This window comes from Topomyia yanbarensis, chromosome 1 (assembly GCF_030247195.1).
Source record: "Topomyia yanbarensis strain Yona2022 chromosome 1, ASM3024719v1, whole genome shotgun sequence".
NCBI lineage: Eukaryota > Metazoa > Arthropoda > Insecta > Diptera > Culicidae > Topomyia > Topomyia yanbarensis.
The window spans coordinates 63,549,710-63,568,095 of record NC_080670.1 but is presented as its reverse complement, the minus strand read 5'-3'; the positions used below and the strand labels follow the sequence as shown (position 1 = coordinate 63,568,095).

The window sequence follows — 18,386 nt, the reverse complement described above, 5'->3', positions numbered from 1 at the left end:
ATTTGCATCTGTATGTTGATTTGCGACGACATAGCATAAAATAAACTTCCCTTTCATTCCTCTTGACCAACTAGACCACACCATTGGCACACTGTTCCAAACATATGAGCATGGTTATGTAAGAGTAAAGCGAGAACTCGCGATAAGTGTTCGTGGCTAATGATTTTCATCGTCATCACCCTCATTGGCATGATCGTCATTGCCAATGTTGGTTGGTTGGTTGGTTGCACTCGCTCAGTTTCTACTACATTCATCGGTCTAGACAGGCAGTTTGAATGTTCACAGATGTGTACTTCGACGGTGTGGGAGCAAACGAATACAACGAGCCAAGACAGAGGTACGCGAGAGAAGGAAGGGGAGAGGGGAAATGCATGTATGTATCCATCATTTTGCTAAGTACACTCCGCGCTTCTCGTTGCTGGTGGGCAAGTCAAGTTCAGGGTCAGCGTGAGGATTAATTTTAGTTTGTTGTGAAAATGCTTCTTTCCGTACACTGCTGCGGACTTCTTCTCCATGCTGGCACAGAAGAGGAATTATGCATGCATTTTACACGAACGTGTACATGCTTACGAAGTTGAGAAGCATGAAGAATTGGATTTTGTTATGGATAACAAAACTATTCGAGTATCTCCATACTTATGAGTAACACATTAATCTCACGCAGTACATTCTGGACTTTTTCGGATATTGAAGTAAGCAGGTTGTTTTATATGCATTTTTTCTGACTGTTTGGGGGAACATTTTGTTGGCGCAATCAATCGCTACAGTAATGAGCTAAAACCACAGACTAACAGACATAACACTATGAGGGGATTCCCTCAAAAAGCATCGATCCGGCAATTTTCTCAGAACACTAGCTCCACCTTTTATTCACAGTCCCAAACACTCATTTGTTGATGGGTTACCCCTCAGGTTTGGGAACAATTTTTCTATCCCCCGTATGCTTCTTCATATGTCAGTGGCGCCATAATTTGGCGGTGGCCACAGTCCCAACTACAAATATATTTAAAATGACCGTTAAAGCGGGCGAAGCATTGTTTTCGAGTGCTATGTCTGTTAGTCTGTGCGAAAACTTCGTCCAATTGATTCATGAAACTAAATAATATAATGTGGTGTTACCTTAGTCTAGCAGTTTTTGAAACTTTTGATATTAGTGTAGTACATCACAACACATTACATAAGCGAACCCGTCTATTATTCCACAAACAAATAAAACGCGTAGCTGAATTCTTTAGTGCGTGTCATGTCTAAATATGTTGATCGGTGCTCACGGTAAGTTTTGAAAATATGTATAAACCAAATTGGCGAACATGAGAATTCCTCGCGTGAGGAATTATTTGATGCATAGTCGATTTGATCTAAACGATTAAAAAACTTATTTCCAACCAAGTCCAAACATGTAATTTTTCCATAAATAGTAATTAATTTGTTATATTTGTGATGTACTTAATTTGTTATATTTGTGGTGTACTCCCAGTAGTACCACTGCAAGTAATATGAACGTTAAAAATCAAGTGGTTGTCGAAAGAATCGGACTACATCACACTAACACAAGGACTGGAAAAATTAATGTGGTACTAAAAATGAATATTATTATTAATTTCAAAAATGTTGGCGTAACTCAGGCGAAACAGGAAAAAAATTACGCTTCTGTCCAATGTGTTGTTCACGAATTTATTCAGCACGAACATCTTGATTGACGTCTATCAAAGCTAGACGGGTTTTACGTGTTCACTTGACATTCACCATTTTATAGTCGACGCCCTGTCAAAAAGAGATGATAAACTCTTGTGAACGAATATGACTCTTGTGAACGAAAGAGATGATAAACTCTTGTGAACGAATACTCTTGTGAACGAATATGATGTCCCATTATATCAACGCTGGTAGGCGGATGACAGCAGTCTAAACTGCGAGAGTTTCTGGTATGATACTCCAGTTCTATGTTGCACACATGATTGAACGATTATTTGAATCGAGATTGCATACACATTAGAACTACAGACACTTTATATGCAGACTTGCGGAGACAAAAAACAGTAAAACCATGGATGTAACCTGGCATCACGGAATATCCCATAAGGTTTGCATGGGCTTCCTCCTCTATTTTCCCTCACTAAACCATCATGCTCATTTGGCTGCACAGTCCGTTTGGTTACAATTTTTGACACTTCGCTAATCTGTGTATAAAGTATCTGTAATTAGAGCTATAAAAATGAGAACTACGTTTTCGTTTACGATATGGGAGCCCGGATAGAATTTTTCAATAGCATTTACCCTACAATCATAAAACAATAAGTAATATAATAATTACTGTTTTAACATTGTTAGATGCAGAGTTCTCACAATAGATTTACGATAAAATTTCATGTAACAATAAATTTTACTGTTCAGCAAAAATTGGTACGGTAAATTCACATTAAATTTTACTGTTTTCGAATGTATGGAGAAAAATCAATTTATTTAATGTTAAGATACATAACCACCCCCCTTTTTTACTGTAAAAGTCTATTTTACATCACAATTTACTGTAAAAACGTTCAAGTTTATTGTTTTTGTATTGTAGCATAACACTAAAACTTACCGTAAATTATTGTAAAATTACTGTACTGTCACAGTGAAAATCGTGGATTTGTTACTGTACATTTCTATTCGGGGTGCACCTTTGCAAGTTCAACAAAATAATATGTAACGAAAAAGGGTTAGGTTTTGAACGTTTATATTTCAGCAATTTCACGATATATTTTTGATATTTTTGCACATATTACTCAGGAATATTTTAAAGAACAGTTTCCACAAAGATAAAACTGCAGATTTTTGATTTGATACTATGGCATTGAAAATTTCAATGATGTAAAGCATAATTAAAATATCATGTATTTCCATTGCGCTTGCATAGAACGACACACTTGGGCACCCGACACGCTACGCATCCATGAATAACGTCATTCTCGACCATTTTAAATGTCAGCATTGCTCAGGCGAACCCATTTTCCTATCGAATGCCGCAGCAGCAACAATCAAACCCATTCAAACACCGCACTACGCGCTGTATTTTCACACCACAACCGTATGTAAGGAAAACGGCACTCCGTCAGTTAGTTGAGAAACATGCAGTGCAATGAACACCCATTGTCGCACTGCTTTTCATTTTAGACACCATCAAACACTGAAGCCGACTGTACTCAAATGTGAAAAAACATCTTAGCCCAGTGTTTTCAGCTTTGGGGAACACCTTGAAAATTACAGCTGTATCCTAACGACTGATTTTATTCCCGCTTGCTGTGTGCGAGAAAAAATTGATTTATTTGCTCGGTTCGTTTAAAAGAAGTAGGGGAGCCCGAGGCTAGTTGGCGGTTGGCGTAAGTTGGCGGAATCCCTTTTTCTCTGTTTCTATTAGACATATAACGCTGTCTCTTCGTGTGTACCTCAAGTTTTGTGAAACCCGTTATCCAATGTTTTGTTTTGTTGCAAAACGATTTGTTTAGTGGAAGTTGTGGGTGATACTGTGTTTTCAAGCATGCCAAGTAAATTTTCAAAATTTTAAATACTTTGCGTTATTTAGGGCGATTTTCAATCTATTTCCCCATTTGGTTCGGGAACCAAACGCCTGTAACTAAGCAAAAATATTTCCAAAAGGATTTTTTTTGGATTGAACCAAATGTTTTTGTGTACAGGTGCACAATACCATACATATAGTTGGAATGTTTTGCGTTTCGGATTCTCCTCATCTCCTCGCAAAACATTCCAACAATATGTATGGTATTGTGCACCTGTACACAAAAACATTTGGTTCAATCCAAAAAAAATCCTTTTGGAAATATTTTTGCATAGTTTCAGGCGTTTGGTCCTCGAATCAAAAGACAAGTTAGGATTCCACATTCTCATCAGCAAACAAGAACTTCTGTGCTTGGCTACCCGGGACATCACTCGGAACCAGCCAGTTGTTTAGATGTCATGCAAGACGTATGACTTTTTTGGATTAAGCGTCTAACTAGTGCCAGCTTTGGTACTAGTTTAGATTTATTGTCTAACTAGCCCAAAGTCTGGTGCAGGTTACTGATGAGGTGATTTTGAAGATGTCTCAAGCTCTATCGTCTACGATTTTAAAAACTGCCAAACGAGCTGCATTTAAAAAGTTCCCGAAACATAAGACACTTGCATTAAGAAACCACTACTTTCAACTCAACCACGAATACAAATAGCAAAGCAGACGCGCCTTTTTTAGATACCAGCGAAACGTCGAGCGTCAACTGAAATCTAAGCCCAAGTCGTTCTGGAAGTATGTAAATGAGCAGCGAAATGAGTCCGGCTTACCATCTTGTATGTCGTTTAATAGTTTTAGGTTCCGACACACAGTGGCACGACGAGTGACAAAACCCCAAAAATCAATGTCTTGTAATTCTTTTGTAAATATTTATTTTATTTTTCTCTCAGTTTGAATAAAGGTATCTCAAAATTTCTATGATCGGATGAAAAATGAATTTTTAACATGTCGTTGAAGCAAGTGATGTCGAGGATTTCTGTTCAATTCAATTCATTAGAATTTTTAGTACCTTAGAGTTTCAAATGGCGATATCTCAAGAACTACACAGCCGATTGGAACAATTTTAAGTTCATTGAAAAGAAAAATGAATATGCTAAACTATAGATGGGAGATTTTTGTACAAAACTGATTTACGTTTGTTCTGCATCAAAAAAATCCAATTAAAAAGTTTCATATCGTATCAGTAATTTATCTTAATACGTCTTCCAATTTTTGAGATGGTACCCTATGGGTCACTTATCATGAATCTGACTCAAAATTTAGTGTAGTATATAGGCCTCGTCTTGCGCATTTTTGCGCCGAAGTAGGTATATCTATGTTTTTGAAAATACCCATATGGAGACGCCCTGTAGCTCATAAATATCCTTACAAGTTAATTGCCTAAGCAACATCATATTACTGAAAAATTAGTGATTTTTACTAGTTTTGTCAACCATTTCTGCTATCCGATGAGATTGGCTACTGTGATTAATGTTTATATTAACCCAACGCATTCAAATGGGTTTATATGAAAGTAGTCGAAAAAATGAAATATGGAATATCAAAACTGATTGCAGAAATGGATTCAGCGACCCAAAATTAGCTAAAACCCCAAGTTTTAGCCACATAGACCAATTTTTATAATTTTGTCACAACTTTGTATGAACAGGTGCCAGTGTGCGACACTAAGAAAATTTGCCAACTGTTCTCCGACAAATATTCAAACGTGTCTTCCGATGAGAGCCTTCCCCTACAACAAGTCGGTACCGCGGCCAATTTAACTCTTTCTCTAGGACGAACCATGAACCGAATTTGTGTCGATAATGCTGCCATTCTTGCGGCAAATTTCAAGCTGAAAACATCTAGTTCCCCGGGCCTAGTTGGCGTTCCCTCGATTTTTGTCAAAAAGTGCATCTGCGGGCTTCTAGAAACCACATCGGTGAATCTTCATACTATCACTCACTACTGGAACATTCGCTTCCTGCTTGAAAGCAGCGCACATGTTTCCAGTTCATAAAAAAGGAAACAAATCGAACATTGACAATTACCGGGGAATATCATGTTTAAGTGCCGTATCAAAACTATTTGAGCTGGTTGTTTTAGACCCTATTTTCATTCACTACATTGCAGACGACCAACACGGTTTCATGCCTAAATGATCAACAACGACCAACTAGCTCTCGTTCAAATCATATGTACTCGATGGATTCGCTGACGGATTGCAAACCGATGGTATTTACATGGATCTATCTGCGGCCTTCAAAAAAAAATCAACCATGATACCGCAATAGCGAAACTGGACAAACTCGGTATTCATGGAAAACTTCTGCGCTGGTTTCACTCCTACCGCGATGGAAGGCAACTCCAAATCAGCATTAACGACTATCTATTTGCACCATTCTTCACTACATCCCACATGCCACAAGGAAGCCATCTCGGTCCACTAATATTCCTCCTCTACTTTAATGACGTCAATATCCAATGACAAGGACCACGCCTTTCATTCGCTGACGAAATGATTTTTTTTTCGACAAATCGTCGCTGTTGTGCTATCTTATGACAAGCGCCATTTAGCACATTTCGAGAAAAACGATTTTTTAAGTTTGAGATTGAATATCTTGAAACTTATAAATGGTAAAAACAATTCAAAGAAGACAATTAATGCTTCAATCTATTCTGTATTAAACTCTCAAATATCACGAAGTTCGGTTGACTATGTTGCGAGTTTTCACTATAAATGTAAACAAAAGTCGCACTCACACGTGTCGTAGGCACGTATTGATGGCAAAATTTGTATGGCGTGTCATAATTGTGCATGGAAAATTTTCCATAGAAAAAAATCATCAATTATTAACTTTTATTAATATCTTCGGCTTTATTCGGCCTAAAAACAATCGATGAGATGCATTTTGAAGGAAATTGAGCAAGCAATCTAGAAAAAATAGTAATTTTTAATTACAGTGTTGCCAAACATGAAATATTGCCAATTTAAAAGTAAATCTGCATATTTCTCGCAATACATGTATTTTTATTTTAAAAATTATTATGCCATTGTGTTCCTCAGACATTTTTACATATAAAAATATCTAAAACTTCTACATTACTTAAGCGAATCCCAAGATACAGTTATTGAAAGCAAAAAACTGACAATTTCTCATCACTTTTTTCGCTATACCTCTGTAACCAAGCAAAATTTCAAAATTCTGAAAACGCCATTTTGTAGAGAATTTTCAGTTTAGTAATGTTGCATATCTAACTCAGTTTACCCCAAAATGGCGTTTGTCATAAGATAGCACAACAGCGACGAAATACGGGATAATACCGAAGCCGAGTCTCTTCATAGTGAACTGGAGAGCTTTAGCACATGGTGTGAACTAAACAGAATAGTTTTAAACCCGAGGAAATGCTCAATCGTTACGTTCACGCGGAAACGCCATCCGATCCAGTTTAACTATCATTTCTTCGACTCGAGCATTCCAAAGCACTCTGACGTCAAGGCTCTCGGAGTCATCATGGATTCGGCACTAACGTTTAAACCACATACTTCATATATCATGGATAAAGCATCAAGACAGCTTGGGTTCATCTTCCGAATAGCGAAAAACTGTATGCTGTATATGCTGCCGCTATAAGCATATTTGTCCCATGTTCTATGGGACTTCCTATATACATGGGACAATGATGCGTAGAACGGCAGTACGTATACAGTTTAAAATTACTCTATTGCGCACTGGTTCGCTCGACACTAGAATATTGTTCTGCTGTTTGGAATCCGTACTACCAGAACGGCGTTGACAGAATCGAGGCCGTCCAACGTCGGTTCATACGCTTTGCACTTCGCCATCTCCCTTTGGCAAAACAGATTTCGGCTGCCCAGCTACGAAAACCGCTGTCAGTTAATACACTCTAGGTATCCGGAGGGACTGCTCTCGAGCCCTGTTAGTCTCGGACTTACTGTCTGCCAGGGTGGATTGCCCTACAATCTTCTGTTTAGGAGAACCAACTATGGTCGTCAGAGCGCTGTTACTCCAGCGAATTTTCAACAGTGTGGCGATGACCTATGATTTCAACCGGACGAGGAATTCGATAAAAGCGAAAATATCAAGTATTTTCAATTGTAATTAATTTAAGTAACCACCATTGAGGCCCAAGGGTCTGTTGGTGAATGAAATAAACATAAACAAAAACATAACACACTAAAAAAATCCGTTTGGCAAGTAAAAGTTTTTTTCAAATGACTTTTTTTCCTTGAATGTGTCCAACATGAATTTTTGACGGTGGGTAGGAAGCATGATTATCTATCTTGGAACAAAATTGCATCCAAATCAAAAATGTTTTTTTTAATAAATCGACTTTAAATTTTTAAATTCGATTTTTTCCACTGTAGGAGTCGATGAAAATTTTTTCAATATTTTTATTCAAAAGTTTGATTAATTTTGTAAAAAACAACTTTAACAATATTTTTTGAAGGATTTGCATTTTTAGACTATAGCCATTTGAAAAAATTGATAAAAAAGTTTGACACTTCAAAAGACAGTCTAGATCATTTTTGGAAAAACAAAGTATGCAAAGTGGTTTTTTTTGTGACAAAGTTCTAATGTACTGAAAGTTTCATTGAATCTGAAAGGGTGCTGCCAACATTTGTTCGAGTTGACGCGAAATTCGTCAGATGCGGATGGAACCTGAAACCCGAACCACGGACAAATACGGGTAAAATCAAAAATGGATTTATTAAAAAATTCAATGAATATTGGTATTAACAACCAAAAAATGTATTCTATATCACTTCGGTTATGTCCCTAACATTAGACACTCCTCCTTATATTTGTATTATATTCCAATACCCGGTTTCATGTACAGTAAACATGTATATTTTGCATCGACATTATTAAGGGAAAAAACTCTTGAACTGGTCATAAACCAACTAACGAGTGTTGGATGAATAGAGTGCATTCATCATTCTTTTTATTACTTCTCAGGAACAGACAACAACTGACTAGAATAATCGATCATTATCACCTTCGTCTGCAGTGTACGATGGTTGATTACCGTTGAGAAACAAGTTACCGATCACTTCTTACGTTGGTTCCTGTTGACAGAAGCGAAGGGATCGTCCTATCGGTTGTTGGCTCGTGTACGTTGCAATGATATGGAAAATTTGTTTGAGCAGTTAACATTCAGATATATGTAGGACTATACCAAATACCATAACGCATTTTGAAGAATTAGAATGTGTTGGTTATGCCAAAAACAAATTTAAGTTATCTGGAATCAACATACACATTAACTATTGTTTGAACTTCGATCGCGTCGGAATGTAGTAGTAACAAGAGTAGCAAGTAGTTGCACTAAAACATTATTAGCCGTCAATAACATGAATCCGTCAGAAATGTAACAGAGGAGTTTTGTTCACGTCCAAAAACAACGCCTAAAACAAAATGAACTGCTATTGAAAGACTGGTTTTTATAACTGTATAAAAATGCATACAATTATTGTTACGAGCCAGTGATCTTGCGAATTATTTGTAAAACGTATCAACACTCATTGTGCAAGGAACATACGATCAGACTAAAATAATTGTCTAAACTGCGAGTGCTTAATCGCTGGCTGAAAGCAACAATCGGACGTCCATTAAGTACATAGTTATAAACACAAAAACGGTAAGAACATTATTACAGTAGCAGCAGCAAAAAAAAGTGCAGTCATTATTTTACCTCCCATTTTGACGAAAAGTACTTGCATTTTGATGACGCTTGATGCCGCCAGTCGATCAACAGTCCATCGTGGCGTGTCGGCTGGCAAATTAAAAAAAATACGTCCGCAGATTATTGCAGTTCAATCACCTCGACAAAATCCGCCTCACCGGGAGTCCCATATGCATCTCCATACTGCATGACGATTGCGATTTTGCTTCAGACTTAAACCTCCTCCGCGGTAAACTTCTGTACGCTGGGTACTGAGTAATACTTTTCGGTAGATTATAGGAATGGAAATACTTTGAAAATCGATTTACATATCGCTTTGATCAGATCGCTAAATAAATTTGCCATTGAAGTCTGTTTCGTCTTTGAATGTAATTTTACTTAAGAAAAATAATGGCATTGCCCCATCTACCATCCTCCTTTTCGGCAATGAAAAATCGTTATAGCCGAAAATTAAAATTACCTTCGTCACAGCTAGGGGAATTTTGTGTCAGAGGCTGGTCAAACGTCCACCAATCCTTAATGTAGATATAAAATTTATGCAATTAAACTAAGCATCATTGTTTTGTTCATTTCATGCACAGTAAGAAAAAATGGATTGTTTCACACATCTTAACCCACTCGATCGTGTAATTGTGCTGTTTCACACATCTTAACCCACTCGATAGTGCTCAATATTTGTAAATCACAAAACGTCTTGCTTCCTGCATACAAAATCATGTGACATTTTAGCGGAGTTTGTAAATTTCTCCGGGGTTTGTATAGAATCGTATGAAGTATTCAAAGTTTTATTGGCCATCAGTGATAGAGACTTAGAAATTCAAGCGTTGTGATAACCAATTTAAGACGTGTTCAATCATTTTGGCGGTATAGATTTACAAAAAAAAATCATAAAATCATATTTATTAAACCGTATCTCCGGAACAACTCCTATCTAAATGATCAAACTTCACGGAAATTCATTATTTTTTATTTAGCTTAAGCTACTCCGTTATTGATCGGGACTAGCAGAAATTGCACAGATTCCTTAGATGATAATAGCTGGGAGTAGCAAATCATCCAGTTCCATCGCCTGGTAATCCCAAGTTGTTTATTGGTAAATACTGGCGCCGACCAAGCCCGAATACTCTTTACACTTAGCATAAAACTATATACACTATTAAAACTATTTTCACTAGTCCAGTGTATCAAGCTTCTGACAACGCGTGTTAAATCGTCAGCGTTGCAATTAAAACTTCGCTTCTGTCTTGTTCCTGATCACCTCTTGGATCCCCTAGGTCTGAAGTGGATCAATCGAATATTGATTAATTCAGAGAGCGCTGATAACCGTAATGTCCACGAATACTAATTTCCCTGTAACTATGTATTCTACCAGTTATTATTCCTGTTCTAGTGTGTATTAATGATTGTTTGTTTGATAATCACAAATAACTTAAGATTTTAAATGTTACAACTAAGTCACAGAGAACAGATAACCAGTTTAGAACAAACAAGTTTAAAATAATTAGTTTTTCATTTGAACAAATATTTGCTAGACCATTACGACCACCATACTGACATATCCCATAATTATAACGATCATTTGGATATCAATTCAGTAAAACTCACGCACTAAATTGGATGTGCCTTTTACTCAACTTTTATGCTTGCGATGGAAGTTTGTTCTCTTTGCCGAAATTGATGTTGCTTCTCAGTTTTGCACGACCCAGCGGGAACTTGGCCCTAATCCCACTGCTCTGTCATCGATGTTACGTGATATTCGTTAGGGAAGACAAAGAGTTAAGTCGTCGGGAAACTCAAAGCTTGCTCATACGATCCTATTCCACGCTTTTCTAAGCTTTCTTCCTTCAACTCTTTTCTCTTCCTTGAGCACTATGGCTCTTAATATTGAAAAATACTTCACACCTTCCAGTTCCTTGCTAATTAAATGTCGGTACAACATAAAAAACACAAAGAAGAAAATTATTTCAAACCACTTTTGCGCGCTTAGAGTTTCTATTGCTGCATCAAGAGAAACTCAGAAACGACAAACTTCCGCTGTTTGTTTCTTTGCCAATCGTGAAATTCAAAAGATGCCTTTCGAGATTCACAATAGGGTGAAGTGCCTATTTTCACCATACTAAGGAGAGCGCCTCACTGATTTATTAATTATTCGGCCTACAAACAATGGAATGCGTACAAATTGGCATCAATAGCTTTGCTTCGTTGTTAAGTACCAAGATAATAACATACAGCGCTGTTCGAAAAAATAGCAGCGCAAATATTTTTCGAGTTTAATGTAAAATGCTTCCATACGTTCTATTCTCCAATAACATTATATGTTTTTGTAAGTGACCTATAGTACGAAGAGTAGAAGACGCCACCATTTGGAGTCATTGGCTTATTGTTTACGAAACACAGCGGTCATTTCGGAAGAAAGTCGATATAAAGCTGTTCGTAAAAATAGCAGCGCTACTACAAAAGGTTTTCAAATCGCTAAAGTTTCCAAGATTTTCAGTTTAGTTAATCTATTTTGTTCGGAATAGTATTCCTACGCTTACAATTAACCCGAAATTATAAGTTTGCATATTGTGGTATTTCACGAAAATGGATCGTTCGAGGCACTGTACAGTCGAAAAGCGAAATCTCATCAAATGGTTGAAAGCTAGTGGCAAAACATACCGTGAAGTTCAGGAACTTTTACAGTGTTCTGCCACAAAGATACACAATACATTGCACTGGACAAACAAATATGAAACTAGCGGTAGATAGCTAACAACATCCACTCAAACTTAACAAACTGATGGGTCGGATGGCAAAATAATATTGGTTTATGTCTTCGATAGAATTCTAGAAATACCTGGAACATTCTATTCCAACGTCAATGAGTAGAAAACGATTGATTAAGACAAATTTGCACGCAGGAAGTCCGAGAAAAGTACCACTACCTACAATACGGAACCTTCACAATCGTCTGAACTTTGTCGAATTTCACGCCAAGTGGACCGTCGAAAAGTAGCGTACCATTTAGTGAGCTGATGATAGTAAAGTGGTATTATTAAAATCGAAAGGTAGGCGTCAGTAGGTTAGACGACCACCAGGAACTGAATTTTTATCACTATACACGATGCGAACATGAAAAACATATTCAAAGCCAAATCACCATACTCGAATAAAAGCTTGCGCTGCTATTATTTCGAACAGCACTGTACATGCGCTGAAAACAGTGAAATTCTCGTGTTTGAGCGCAATGAAAACACGAATCGAGGGCCCCTATTGTTGCGCTACCATTTGACTCAATGCGTTAAACAAAGATGGCAGACACTGCTCTAACCAACGGCTTCAAATGGGTAGCGTGATAATAGAAACGTAGCGATAATGGGCTCATGACCCTAATGCAGTTGCAGGGAAATCTGACAGAAATATCAAAAATGTGACGCTTTACGATTTGGATGAAATTTGGCATATGTTTTGGATATGGAATATGATGTACCTACCACCAGCCTAGAGACCCACTTGGCCTAAGACTAGCTTTTGAAAATGGCGTATGAATTTTTTGACAAATATTTTTTTTTAAGTGTGACTCATTTGTTGTATTGAAATCATGTCTGAAAAGTTGATGTAAGGAAATGAATAAAAGCTTAAAAAATACACACTGGAAAAAATTTCACATTATTTTTCAATAAATCGAAAAAAAAACATTATTAATTAGAGACCTTTAGAGTAGTAAGTCAACAAATGATGGCTCGACAAAGATGGAGTAACATTGGAGAAAGAAAAACAACCTGGCAAGAAAAAGCTGCTAGATGTTACTCTCTGTTCCGACAGTATTACGCACGAGTTGGCAGACTAGCTTGTACCGAATGTGTTCCAACTGTCCATAAATAAATATTATTTGGTCATATAACCGTCTCATTACATATCGACTCACAACGCAATCTTAAATCTACAACTAGGTTTTATGGGTATTTTGCAACGAGTGAATGTAACTATGATAAGGTTGTACACAAAACAAATTCACTTATAGTAACAGCATACCTAGAGGTTTGTCCGTTTCGAGTTATGCGTGCTTCGAAAGGAATCCCTTGGTAGGATGCTGAACTTGCTAGATTCAAAATGGTATATAAAAGGGCGTGGAATCGCAGGCGCAGTAGCAGATCGGAGAATTTTCAATCGGCTCGCAAAGACTACAGAAAGAAGAGGTTAGAAAATGCTTTGCACAAGTGTCTCAAGTCTCAACCAAGCTAGTATATTAAATCGAAAACCTTCCATATTATTTCAATTTTAACTGTTAATTATAATGATACTGGTTTGGCGAAAAGATCAGCTTTGGCACACATTCTCCAGTCTGAGGGCCAATAACTGTCACTGACGTATTTTGAAAGGTATTTCTGGTTCAGAGGCATTTGCTCGTAGAATTGTTGAATGTGTGACAAAAAGTTGAACAGACAAAAGCTCCAAAGACAAAAGGTATAAAATACGAAAGGTTGAGTAACAAAAGGCCGAAAGACAAAAGGTCGAATGGACAAAAGGTCGAAGGACAAAAAGTCGAAAAACAAAAGATCGAATGGACAAAAGGTCAAATTGACAAAAGACCAAAAAATGAAAATTCGAATCAAGGATATTAGCCTTTTTATTTTCTTGAAAAAGTCTTTAATAGAACGTTCAACAAAATTGTATTGCTAAGATCTTCATATATTGCATGAGCATGATGACCGTACAATTCGTAGTTGGTACTCCGTGATTGACCAAAACAATCGAAATTGCACAGAAAATCAACGATTGGGCCTGGGATTAGCTATCCATTCTCAATGTGCACGTTTCGAGAGTTCTATACTTTAAAATCCCAATAACGGCGCCAGCCACGTCCTTACAGTCATCGGGGAAGGGAAGGAAAACAGAAACCTTATATACCTCTTATAAGTTTACCACGGGAAGGAGTCTTGGTTAGTAGCATGGGGTAGAGTTACACAAATCTGGATTCACCTTGATGAGTGATGCGATCTATGCAACTCTCAGTAGTGTTATCATGTGTTTCTTGCTCTGGGCAGCCGGTTGTCGAAAATTTATGATAGATTTATCGTTTATTGAATTAATTTCGAGATGGTCGGTTTGTAAAAAAGCAACTACAACTCCGGACAGCCGACAGTCGAAAGTGTTGCATATGTTTAATTGAATCAAACAGCAGGTGAACGATTTTACTATTCCTTACTCCTTCATTCCGGCGTAACACGGCATTTCAAAAACAATACAATATTATGAAGAGCAATTACTTTTAGTGTCTCGAGACATTTGTCGATACATCTGAGTAATTAAAGGTTTCGCAATACACGCATTATTCATCGTGCATAAATTTTGACATTATAAATAATGACATTTATGTATTGGCTTCTTTCTCCACGGACGATTCATTGTTATAATTATCTGCGGGCGTTGTTATGCAATCTAAGGCACATTTTAAACGGTATAAAATAGGCTCTAGTGAAATACCTGAAACGACTAACTTTGTACGTCGGATTAACAACCGATGACATGGGCGTTGTTAACGCTAATTACTAAAACAAGTGATAAAACAATTAGAACGAAAAGAAACCAACTTGTCACGTCAATAATCAAGCTACAATATTTTTATATTCATGAAGGAATATGGTTGATGTGACAGTAATATAGTGCGCGTACTACTCCAAAGCATATGCAAGTATTCAATACAATAAGAACAAGTAATATAATTTATCGATGATTAATGGACTAAAAGTAAACCTATAAATATGACAATAACACATTTGTTCCTTGTGCCGATATGACTGACACTCAGACAAGACCATGCGTATTCTCCACGCGCATTAAATACCCAGTGGATTAGATTCCTAGTTGATCAAATAAACACTGAACAAACAAATTAATTAGTTTGCTTAGTCTAAAGAAATATCACCTCGATTAGTATCAACCGGCGGATACGTGTTCCCTTACAATGCCATCAAATCAAAGAACAATACATACATGCGATAAAATATGTGCAATTCAGAATACATTCAGTTTTTTTACGCAGTTTTTAGGCAGATTTTTGAATTTACGCGGTTTTCATTTATGCGGATTTTGAAATTCACGCGGTTTTCATTTACGCGGATTTTTGCATTAAGGCGGTTTTCATTTACGCCGTTTTTGAAATTTACACGGATGTTCGAATTTAAGCGGAAACCATTAACGAGGTTGCCATTAACACGGCTTTTTAAATTTACGCGGTGTTCATTTACGCGGATTTTGAAATTTACAGTTTTTCATTTACGCGGTTTTCAATTACGCGGATTTTTAAATATGCGCGATTTCATTTACGCGGCCTGTATCCCCCGCGTAAAAAACCTGAGTGTATAACGAAATGAAGATTGCTTAATTATTTTCATTAAAATACGATCGGAAAAAAATTAGTTACATAACCGAGGTGGTTGGTTTTTCAAAGGTAGCACTGCTGATGAATCACTTTATAAAAATAAGTGATAAGGGACGCGGACGAAAATAGCTGACCACCGCCTGTATTGAGCTTGAAGTTTTAGTTTTTTTTCTTTTTAATTTATGTTCAAACTAGTATTAAAACTTTCCTGTTGCGCCGCGCATTGCTTTTATATGTGTGCTGTCCGACGTCGCTGCGCTCAGTCAAACCTAAACTTATTCATAGCCCCCTAAGTTGAAGTAAACCGGGCGAGTAGATCACAGGTTTTAAGACATTTAAAATGTAAAACAAATAATTTGGCACCATTAGGTTAATGCAAACGTGCCTTATCATATAAACAAGTTAAATAAAAATAATAATATTATAGACTCATAAATTAAAGAAATATTAAAAATCAATGCACTGAAAACAAGTAAAAGTTTAACATACGCTAATCCTCGCGCTATTTGAGCATCTGAATAAGTGTGATTAAAGCAATACTTAAAAGAAAAAAGACACTAATTTGCTCTAAAATTGTGCACCTCTCTTCTGTTCGTAGCGAAGGATTGTAACGCACAAACGCGGTATGTTTAGCACGTGCGTATCAAACTACCTGTCATACATTCCTCTCAGTCACCCACAAGCATTTGCTGAATAGGTAGATCGAACGCTCGTCATTCACAGAAAAAAAACGAAATGACTGTTTAAAAATAGCAAATGAATCTACCCAAAAACGAATCACGCAAGCGATACTTACTTATATTTTTTGTTTCCCGATTCGTTTAAGCGCCCATATTTGACAGTTATAAATGAAATCTAGTGGCGTATCATTTATCTAGCGTTTGATGAATATCTAACTGAAAACAAGTTGATCACAGAATACACGATATTTTAAGAAACAATGTAAACATCTTGCAAACTCTAGTTATTTTGTACTGGTGTCAACTGGTTTTCGGAAAATTTCATCATAGAACTTGAAGCGAATGCAATATAATAATCTTGACATCTAGTGGAATTTCACCAGAGAATCGGGTTTAAACTAGTGCATTCTGAGTATCATGAACATTAAAGTTCAGGTTTAACTCAGCCGAAAATCGCATTATAATTAGGTCATTGGAAAATCTACCTAATTCTTAGTAATCCATGAAACTACGTTGTATGATTGAGATAATTAAAATGAATGCAAATAACTTTTTTATATCAAGTATATATATATATATATATATATATATATCAAATCAATGATATCAATCTATCGAACGTATACTATACTAAATCGTAGTCAGTAAAGCAACTAGCTGGGAAAATGAATGACAATTGAAATTGTTAATTACTATAAAAATATTGTGCGTTGCATACCGAAAGGGAATTTTTAAAATATTTATCGATATATTTAAACAATGCAAATAAAATTCTTGTCCCAAAAGGTATAATTGTATATTTATGTCAAGGATAATATAATTAGAGCAAACTGTTATAGAGCAATTGATTGAAAATGAACAAACAATGAGCGTGAGTGCAACTAAGAAACCCATATTCATTTGGTTAATACTTTTTATTGACATTAGTTTAGAGTAATTATTGATAGAGACATTGATGGAGTTGTATCATAATAATTGTCAATCGATAATTGGGTACTCGGGCAAAAAAGATCCACTACCATTCGAACCTATTCAAGATTTATTTTTATACTTAACAGGATTCACAAGAACCACAACATATGCATCTTCGTTGCAGGAACATTCAGAACTATAAATAAACAGAGGTAAACGCATCCTGCTCAAGGATTTTTGGGACGTAAGATCCTTGAACTCTAAAAATCGAACTCATAGAAACACCCGAGCAAGACACAAGAACAGGAAGGATAAAGCATTATTTCCGCAGGTTGTATGTTGTTTGCTTTGGCCAAAATTGAGCAGTCAAGATTACAATAGCCGTTTCGTTTTGTTTGACATAATTGGACATGCTTAATCAATTTAATCACTCAAATTTCTTGCATAATTTCACATATCTCTACAATAGTCTTATGGCATTGTCTCGCTTACACCCGTATCTTGTTTGGGCACATCAAGATGGAATCACTAGAGCTTTTCTCCTTCTTCCCTGTGGGATCCGAATCCCAACCATTACTCGCTTGAGCGTTTTGAGTGCAACACGGATCCTAATAAATTTGGACATCGTATCGCAGTTTTAACTAAATCGAACTAGAAATTAATGCTTTCTACAACATACCTGTATTGCGGCAGCTGGCAAACCAAAATAAATTCGAAAAAGTAAAGAATTTTGCACAAATTTAAGGGATTCGAAGCACAAGCAAACACTTGCAACCACTGTGGATATTTTTCACCATACGCTCCAGCTCACTCACACAGAGCTTACATCTCTTTCCAGCTGCAGCTGAGATTACCATGCCAGCTGTCAAATATTATTTTTATTTTTCAGAATTTTGACAGCAAGAATCAACACACAAAATGTGTTCGTAAGACGAGAGCGAAGTTAGCTCCGGTCAGAGCTGCCAGCTGGTTTTGTTAAAAATCTGCATTCATTGTATGTATCCAATGAAGAAAACGATTCATAGATACAATCAAATACAACATATTTGTATTTGGATACAATGTATGTCATATAAGGGCATGTTCAGGAGCGTTTTATTTTGTATAGGAGTTTCAAAGTAGAACTGGAACTGAAACATTCACATCCCCAGCAGAGCGTTTTGTTTTATAATTTCGAAAAGTTTTGTATCAAAATTTA

General features: G+C 36.6%; 1 protein-coding gene across 3 annotated transcripts in view; it reads right to left on the bottom strand.

The window, feature by feature from the left end:
- LOC131677800 (steroid hormone receptor ERR2) overlaps positions 1 to 18,020 on the bottom strand; it is a 115,988-nt gene extending 97,968 nt beyond the window's left edge. For 2 of the 3 annotated variants that reach the window (XM_058957847.1, XM_058957848.1), the window contains exon 1: positions 17,868 to 18,003. The gene's annotated coding sequence lies outside the window, so the exon portion shown is untranslated. Of the gene's footprint in view, positions 1 to 17,867 lie in introns of all 3 variants that reach the window. The other variant, XM_058957846.1, reaches the window with a different exon arrangement.
- Positions 18,021 to 18,386: the final 366 nt, after the last annotated feature.